Raw genomic sequence first — 9483 nt, forward strand, 5'->3', positions numbered from 1 at the left:
CACTCGGTCACTTGTCAGCTGTGTGACTTTGGGCAAGTCACTTAACTTCTCGGTGCCTCAGTTACCTCATCTGTAAAATGGGGATGCAGACTGTGAACCCCACGTGGGACAACCTGATTCCCGTCTCTACCCCAGCGCTTAGAACAGTGCTCGGCACATAGTAAGCGCTTAACAAATACCAACATTATTATGCCCTTACAGATCTCAGCTGAAACATTGAAAAGCTCAAGATGACTTGGTTTCCTCAAAAGTTATTTAAGATTCTGAAACTATTTCCAGGAGATATGACTGGCAGGGAACTGGTCTGACATACTGTTATACTGTACTCTCTCAAGCTCTTAGTACAGTGCTCTGCACACAATAAACACTCCAAAAATATGATTGAATGAATGAAATAATTAATATGATTAGCTGACTGACTTACTGGACAGGTCACAGCTTGTTGTGCACAGTCCAACTCACAACCCATTGGAAATGGAGTTGAGGGTTGCATGATGGATCTCACCCTGTTTCATTTATTCTATGTAGCCCCACACTGGAAGATGTAACAAGAGGTCAGAATCCCAATGTTAGAATATGCTTCCACATCTCTGGGCAGCTTCCAACTCAACAAACTTCAAGCAAGATCCAAAGGTGGGTGGCTTAGTGGATAGAACACAGGCTTGGGAGTCAAAAAGATCTGGATTCTAATCCCAGCTCGGCCACCTGTCTGCTGTGTGACCTTGGGCAAGTCACTTCACTTCTCTGTGCCTAAATTAGCTCTTCCGTTAAGTGGAATTAAGACTGAGACCCTATATGGGACAAGGGACTGCATCCAAATTTGTTTCTACCCCAGCACTTAGTACAGGGCCTGGCACATAGTAAGCGTTTAACAAATACCATAATAAAAGTCCAAGAAACAGTCATTCAAGAATTGCTCATAAATCAAGAAGACATGCAGAGGACTGTAAACGTCTCTCTAAAATATGCTAAGAATTAAGGCCTGATGCTAATCAATCAATCAGTGGTAGTTATTGAGTACTTACGATGTGCAGAGCACTATACTGTGTGGGAAAATACAGTGCACTTGATAGACATGATCCCTGCCCTCAAGGGTGTTACAGTATAAGCCTGTAGGAAAGCACCTAGAGAAGCCATATCTATAAATGAAAGTTAGTATCAGAAAAACAGAGGTAAATGCAGTCACAGAATTATATTTCCTAAGCAGCACACTGACCAATGGTACCTCAACAGTCAAGGGAGTACAAAACCAAACTGATAAATTGAACACAACATTTGTGAGACTATCAGGCAGAGTGGAGTGGCAGCACGGTTTTAAATTCTGGACTAAATGAAAGTCTACAGAGATGAAATACTGCCTGACTTCTCCGTGGCCATGAGACCTGGGTCCAGACAGATGCCACACCTGGTTCACTAAACAACAACCTCCCCATGTGCTCAGCCTCAGGAGTAGTGGGAAGATGAGCTACACACACCTCTCCTACCTTTCCTTCCCACTACAATCCTGATTCACGCTTTACTCCTCTAATGTCATCCTACTTGTTTCATCTTTATCTCCTTAACTTGCCACAGACCTCTAGCCCACATCCTCCCTCTGGCCTGGAGTGCCCTCATTCTGCTTATACAACAGATCACCACTCTTCCCCACCTTCAAAGCCTTATTTAAATCACATCTCGTCCATCGGGCCTTCTCCAACCAAACCCTCGTTTCCTCTTCTCCCTCTCCCTTCTGTTATCTATGCACTTGAATCTGTACCCTTTAAGCACCTGATATTCACCCCTCCCTCAAACGCTCAGCACTTAGGTACAGATCTGTAATTTATCTTTTAATCCCCACTCTACAGATGAATTAACTGAGGGACAGAGAAATTAAGTGACTTGCCCAGTCACACAGCAGACAAGTAGCAGAGCTGCAATTAGAACCCAGATCTTTCTGACTCCCAGCCCACCCTGCTTCTCAGCCTGTAAGCTGACTACAGCTAGGGACTACAGCAGAGAACATGTCTACCAACTTGGTTATATTATACTCTTGCAAGTGTTTAGACCATCGTTCTGCATATATTTAGTGCTTGATAAATACTATTGATTTAAATATTTGAGTCCTCTCTTCATACATATGATCAAGAAGCACATCAATTTTTCCTTTTGAACTGGACTTTCAAACAATCTTGTTTTATGAACCAAATCGTATTCAAAAATTGTATTCAAAAAAATTAATCTTCATGAATTGGATGGAATGTGAATTGGTGGAGTTCATGAAAGGAGTCCACATTGATTCATCACAGATACTTCACTAAAAAAAAAAAAAGCTTATCTAGCCTAACAGAAGTTCACCACTGGTTAGGTATCCAAAGTATATACTTAACAGCTACTGACTAGGTGGGCCACAAGAAAAGCTCATCCTCAGTGTCCTTGATGAGGTTAATGACCAAAAAATCAAAATAAAGTCCACCCCTTATAACTCTCCATGCTTCTCCCACACACTCAGCCCCCTGCCTTCCCTAGTCTTTAGTTTTAAATTCCTAGTCTTAAATGTTTCAGCATTCCAGACATGTTGCCAAGTCTTGCACTTGGCAAAGTCATCCTTCCAGCCGAGGATCTGCTTGGTCATTCAGGTCAGAACAACCGGCCTCCCTTTGACAGGGTTCTTATCTTCAGTCCCTTCAAAGCCAGTTTATTATTGTCAGCCTTGTATTAATCTCCATCACAGATAACCACGTTTCTTCATTTAAGTCTTCCTTTATAATGAGGGACTAGAGATTGAAAGGTGAATGGGAGTTTCAGAGTCTGCCAGTGCCAGGGACATAAGTGAAAATGGAAGCACTCAGGGGTTTATGTATTATTTCTACACGGCTTCACCATTTTTTTTTTGTCTTCAAATGTCTGCTGTCTTTGGCTGCATATCAACAAGTGAAGGATGTCAAGATTCTTAAAAAAATAATATTTGCTAAGTGCCAAATGGGTGCACAGCCCTGCTCTTTAACGGAACAATCAGTTATCTTTTTTAAGATATTTCCTAAACACTTACTGTGGGCTAGGTCCTGTTCTAAGCACTGGGGTAGATAGAAGATTATCATGTTGGATCCAGTCCATGTCCCACAGGGTCGTACAGTCTTAATCCCCATTTTACAGATGAGGAAACTGAGGCAAAGAGAAGTGAAGCGACTTAACCGAAGTCCCACAGCAGACAAGTGGAGGATCCGGGATTAGAACCCAGGTCCTTCTGACTCCCACCTCCATGCTCTATCCACTAGACCATTCTGTTTCTCTATTCATTGACTACTTACTGTGTGCAGAGCACCGTACCAAGATCTTGGGAGAATACAATTCAACAGACTCGGTAGACACAATCCCCACGCAAACTAGTTTACAATCCAGAGCGGGAGGCAGGGATTAATGTTAATGAATAACTTATAGATATGCATTATGTATGTATATATGTAGATATGTAGATATGTATTATGGAGCTGAGGGTGGGTACATACCAAAATCCCTGAAGGGTATAGGTCCAAGTGCATAGACAAGATCTTTACTGCAGATCAATTATGCACAGAGCAACTACTTTGTGCAAAGCACCTTACTGAGCACCTATTGTGCTAGAGTCTAGTACTTGGGGAAATACAATAAAAATAAAAGACCCGATCTGCACTGCAAAGCAGCTGTGATTCAGGGGGAGGAGACAAAACCAAATCTGGGATGTGTTTTCATCACCAGATGACCCTGTGACGGGTGAGACATAAGTGACCTCCTTCTGACATTCTCATTTGCACCCTGACCCACATTTGATGCTGAAAGTCCGCAGGAGAGAAAGCAATCCTGTGATTCTGCTCATTTCTGAGAGCTGCAATTTGTAGGCCAGGCTTCTGATTTACAAATCTTGAGAGCAAATAGCCTGCATACAGCTGGGCTGCCAAGCTCCCTTCACCATATTCAGCGGTGACACTCTTCAACCTCCTTTGTCACGAAGGCCAGTCTCATTTTATTGGAACAAAGGGAGGAAACGTGCACCTTGTGACCTTTTAAATGCCTTTACCCGGCTCATTAGCATGCAATTGCCGCTGAAAACGGTGTTTCGGGTTTCCAGAGACTCTTATGCATCTATTTCCCACAACTGTCCCTCCTTGCTGCTTTGTCATTTGTGAGCGTCCTCGAAGAAAATAAAGGACAATTGAAAAGTTCCTGAAGTGCCTTCCTTCTTAAAATTTTTTGCCTCACATGAGAGATGGGGGCACTAGCATGTGAATGAAGGAGTCCCCAGTTGGGTCCTAAAGCATGTTTAAATCTGTTGGAGAAACCGTGGTAAATGTAAACATGTCCAGTGTGTTGAATATAAGATTTGGTTCATCAGGATACTATAGCTAATGTGAATGTGACTTTTCAGCAGCCTCTGAGAGTCACTCACAGTTTAGCATAGCATAGAATTGAGGTGAACCTGTCTCTCAATCTATCGATCAATTAATCCATGGTATTTACTGAGTGTTTCCTGTGTGCAGAGAGCATTCTACTGACAGAGAATATACGATATGGTAGAATTGGTAGATGTGATCACTATATACAAGGAACTTACAGTCTACTTGGGGAGACAGACATTGAAAGAAATTGTAGATAGGGGAAAGAGTAAAGCATGAGATTATTTACTCCCCTTTCAGGGTCGCATCTGGAGAGTTTCCAGTACTCTACCAGTCATGACTACAACAGGGAGAGTCAAGCAGAGGCATCCCTATTTCATTCCTAGCTTAGGCAGTGGCTAGCAAGGGGAAGGCAATCTGCTACAAGTCAAAACTCACCTGCTCTGTGCAGCAATGGCATGGGAGAGATTCAAGGGCAGAGACTCAAATTGACTGCCCTAAAGGATGCATTGGTAAGCCACTTCTGTATTTTTACCAAGAAAACTCTACGGATAAACTACCAGAGTGATTGCAGATGGAAGTGGGGCGTTCTGGGAGAGATGTGTCTATTGTGTCGCTAGGGGCCGGATACGACTGGTCAGCATAAAACAACGTTATTTACATAAGGGCTGTGGGACTGGGGTGAGTAACAAAGTGGTTAAGGAGTGCATTCTTTTTTCTCCTCTAATATTAGGGCCTTGGTCATATTGATTTATTAGAGCTGTTCCCTTCCATTCCTTCTGCTGGTGTTCAGAAAATAGAAGCCTGCATGAAGCAACACTTCAGGATCAAGCTCCTAGATAATTAGAAAGAATATGCGGCAGTAAAGATATTTTAGCTTTTACATTTTTTATCACATTGGGGCTATTTTTTTTCTTGTTCCACTCTTATTATTAACCTTCTTTATAAAATTGGCTTACCAAGAATTTATGAATTAATAAGTCTATTATGATGATGAATTACAATTACCATTTAAATCCTGAGTCATTCATCAGTTTGCTCACCATACGTCAGGTGACACCAGGCTCAGTATGTGGATACTTGCCTAAGAATTTCTCAGCTGATTGTTATACTTGCTTAAATTTTCCACCCTCATGTTTACAGTGAAAAAATGCATTTATATACATCCCCTGCAAGAAAACGTTGATCGTTTGAAATGTATCTGTCCAAGAGTTACTACAATATTCTTTAAAGCAAAAATCTGGCTTTGTTATCTTTCATGGATCGTTTGTATGAAATGAGGCAGTTTGTTGGGGTATTTATTAAGAGCTCACTCTGGGCCAAGAGCTGGTGTAGATTTTGGACCGAGGTTGGCGTCATATTTTCATGGCATGGAAGAGACGCTGAGCAGACAAACAGAGGAATCTCTGAACTGGGGAGACAACTTCATTCATAACTGGATGATACAGATCACTATAAGCTGAATCACATCTTTTGAGGATGAATCTTTGTCCAGAGAAGGCCCTCACTGCACTTTGCCATTCCAGTGCAGAGAGGAAGTTATGATTTTTCCACCTAGCCGCATTGTGCACACAAAAAAGTGGTCTTTTGTTGTAATGCCATGCTTAATGTTTGTGGCATCTGAAGCTATTTACTCTTTTGCCTGTTTGTCTCATTCTCTGGAATAAACTGAAAACTAGAATAGGGAGACAGCATTTGATGGTGCTGAGCTGGAGAAGAGGTCATGAATCATCTAGCCTAACACATATGAGACTTCAACAAGATAGAGACTCTCTCTGCCTGTGGTGAGCATCTGAATGGAGGGGTAAGAGACCGATAACAGTTCAGCTGAGTGGTTAATGTGCTTAAGAAAAGGGCATGGCTTTCATTTAGCTCTCCAGTAGAGTACAAAACCTCTCCAGCTTGTGAGTGTTGTTTCAACTCAAGCTCTGATATCCAAGAGCTGATTTTCTTCTTAACTTTGATGCTGTTTTCCTCAACACCTACACCCTCTGAAAATAGAATTCACGAAAGCAGTGACGCCAGTTTTACATTACTGAAAGGGAGTGTGGAGGTGTTGGGGTTTTCCTTGTATCTACCCCGTGCTTAGAACAGTGCCTTGCATGTAGTAAGTACTTAATAAATACCATCATTATTATTATTATTATTATTGAATCCCCATTTTAAAGATGAGGAAATTGAGGCACAGAGTAGTTAAGTGACTGGCCCAAGGTCACACACCAAACAAGTGACAGAACCAGGGTTAAAATGCAGATCCTCTGATTCCCAGATTGGTGCTCTTTGCACTAAGCCAATCTGCAGTCCTCTAGACTGTAAGCTCACTGTGGGAAGGGAATGTGTCTACCAAATCTGTTATACTGTTAAGCACTCTCCCAAGTGCTTAGTACAGTGCTCTGTACACAGTAAGTGCTCAATAAATATGATTGAGTGATTGCCTCTCTATACCAAGAATCAAAAGCAAGGGAATTAGAAAGGTAAATTGAATAAGCGGGAGGGGAGTGAAAATCGTGCAGTTACTAGTATCATAGAGGAAGGCTGTTTGGTTGTTTGTTTGTTTTTCTCTGACTCTCTCTCCCTTCTTGTGATCTATGTACTTGGATCTGTACCCTTTAAACTCTTGATATTTACCCCACCCTCAGCCCCACAGCACTTATGTACATATCTGAAATTTATTTTAATGTCTGTCTTCCCCTGTTGGCTGAAAGCTCCTTGCGAGCAGGGAATGTGTCTACCAAAACTGTTGTATTGTTGTCTCCCAAGAGCAAGTATAGTGCTCTGCACACAGTAGTGCAGTCTGATCTATTGGAAAGAACACAGGCCTGGGAGACAGAGAATGTGGGTTCTAATCCTGGCTTTGCCCCATGTCTGCTGTGTGACCTAGGGCAAGTTACTTAATTTGAAGCAGAATGGAGTAGTGGATAGAGAATGGACCTGGGAGTCAGAAGGTCATGGGTTCTAATTCCGGATCCACCACTTGTCTGCTGTGTGGTCGTGGGCAAGTAACTTCACTTGTCTGGGCCTCAGTTACCTCTTCTGTAACATGAAGATCAAGACTAGGAATCCCATGTGGGACAGAGACTGTGTCCAATCTGATTATCTTGTATCTCCCTCAGCACTTAGAACGGTGCTTGGCACACAGTAAGTGCTTAATAATAATAATAATGTTGGTATTTGTTAAGCGCTTACTATGTGCCGAGCACTGTTCTAAGCGCTGGGGTAGACATAAGGGAATCAGGTTGTCCCACGTGGGGTTCACAGACTTAATCCCCCTTTTACAGATGAGGGAACTGAGGCACAGAGAAGTTAAGTGACTTGCCCACAGTCACACAGCCGACAAGTGGCAGAGCAGGGATTCGAACTCATGAGCCCTGACTCCAAAGCCCGTGCTCTTTCCACTGAGCCACGCTGTTTCTCCAACAAGTACCACAGTTATTATTATTATCATAATTATCAATAAATACTAATACTTGACTGAGGAGCCCAGCAGACTCATCCAGTGGCTGAGGCACTTGTGGCATGGAGGTTCTGAGTCCTGGCCCCATGAATTTGTGCTTTGGAGCTGTATTATAAGCTGGGCTAACAGATTGAATGTGTTAACCGCTAAATAAAAAATGCTTTCACTGAACAGTAGTATTTCCAGTGGGCATGCTTGGGTCCTGGGTGCTGGGCTCCCTGCTTTTTAAGACATTCTTTTCATTTTCCTGTCACATGCTCATTACCCCCTTGCTTTTGGGACTCTATCTGCCTGAGGTATTTTGATAGTCGTTCTGTTTCTAATTGTCCTCTCACAAGTCCATCTTGTATTTCTTCTTTGCACCTTGCTTCCCACTGCTGGGCGTAGGAAGTAAAGTCAATCTCAGTTGGCACCAGAATGAATATCTTTCATCCAAGCTGGAAAAGGAGCATGATCTATGGAAAGAAAGTCTTGGGAGTCGGAGCACCTGGGTTCTAATCCCAGTTCTGCCAATTGCTTGCTGTGCGACCTTGAGCAAGTCATTTTTTTAAATAGTATTTTACTATGTGCCAGGCACTGTACTAAGTGCTGGAGGAGATAGAAGTTAGGTTGAACACAGTTCCTGTCCCACATGGAGCACACAGTCTTAATCCCCATTTTTTTTACCGATGACATAACTGAGTCACACAACAGTGAAGTGACTTGCCCTACATCTCAAAGCAGATAAGAACCCAGGTCTTTCTGACTCCCAGGGCTGTGCTCTCTCCACTAGGACACACTGTCTCTCTGTCTCTCAGTTCTCCTATTCTCCCTCCTGCTTAGGCTGTGAGCCCATGTGAGGCAGGGATTGAGTCCAACCTAATTAACTTGTAGCTTTCCTAGTGGTCAGACCAGTGTTGGACACATAGTAAGTGCTTATCAAATGTTCATTCATTCAGCCTTATTTATTGAGCACTTACTGTGTGGCCAGCACTTGTACTAAGCCCTTAGGAGAGCACAATATGACAATAAACAGGCACATTCCCTGCCCACAATGAACTCACAATCTAGAGGGGAGAATACCATTAAAAAATCCCCACACATCCAGTTCTCTAGTCAGCTCTTCATACTGTCCTGTGAAGTATCTAGCTAAGGTAGACAATAAGTCCATAAATTATTTATCGAGAGCTTACCATATGCAGAGCACTCTACTAAACACTTGGGAGAGCATAATATAACAGAGTTGGCAGACATATTCCCTGCCCACAAGGAGCTTATAGCCTTGTTAAGTTTGAGGTATTAGTGGTACATCCATGACTAGCTGGAAGCTATGGAAGTTAGTTTGTTGCTGCATGTGCATGCAGGATGGTAGAAAGAAGAGATGAGGAGACCATAAAGAAGCTGTTGTGGTGATCCCACTATCAAGTGACTCTGACTTGGGATGGATTTATGGCTCTGAGAAGGATCGGAGAATATAGTCCTTGAAAGTCTGAGAATTAGTCAGATCTAGTGATAGACGATGGATGACATGACTTAAAAGATAATTGAGGCATGTTAAAGATGACATGTAAGTTTGAAGTTGAGAACCAGCTGTGGGAGGGAGGCTAGATTAGGTGGACAAAGAGAGAGCCTATTTGGAATGGCAGGGCAAATCCTCAACAGTAAAAGCATCAACATCAAATCATCTAATAATTAAAATGC

The 9483-nt window shown here is 42.5% G+C and overlaps 1 non-coding gene across 1 annotated transcript; it reads left to right on the forward strand.

Moving 5' to 3' along the window:
* The first annotated feature begins 4639 nt into the window (after positions 1-4639).
* Positions 4640-4777, forward strand: LOC114814892. The gene has a single exon (XR_003762688.1). It is a non-coding gene; the product is annotated as a small nucleolar RNA SNORA7 (small nucleolar RNA).
* The last annotated feature ends 4706 nt before the right edge of the window (positions 4778-9483 follow it).

This window comes from Ornithorhynchus anatinus, chromosome 10 (genome assembly GCF_004115215.2).
Source record: "Ornithorhynchus anatinus isolate Pmale09 chromosome 10, mOrnAna1.pri.v4, whole genome shotgun sequence".
Taxonomy (NCBI): domain Eukaryota; kingdom Metazoa; phylum Chordata; class Mammalia; order Monotremata; family Ornithorhynchidae; genus Ornithorhynchus; species Ornithorhynchus anatinus.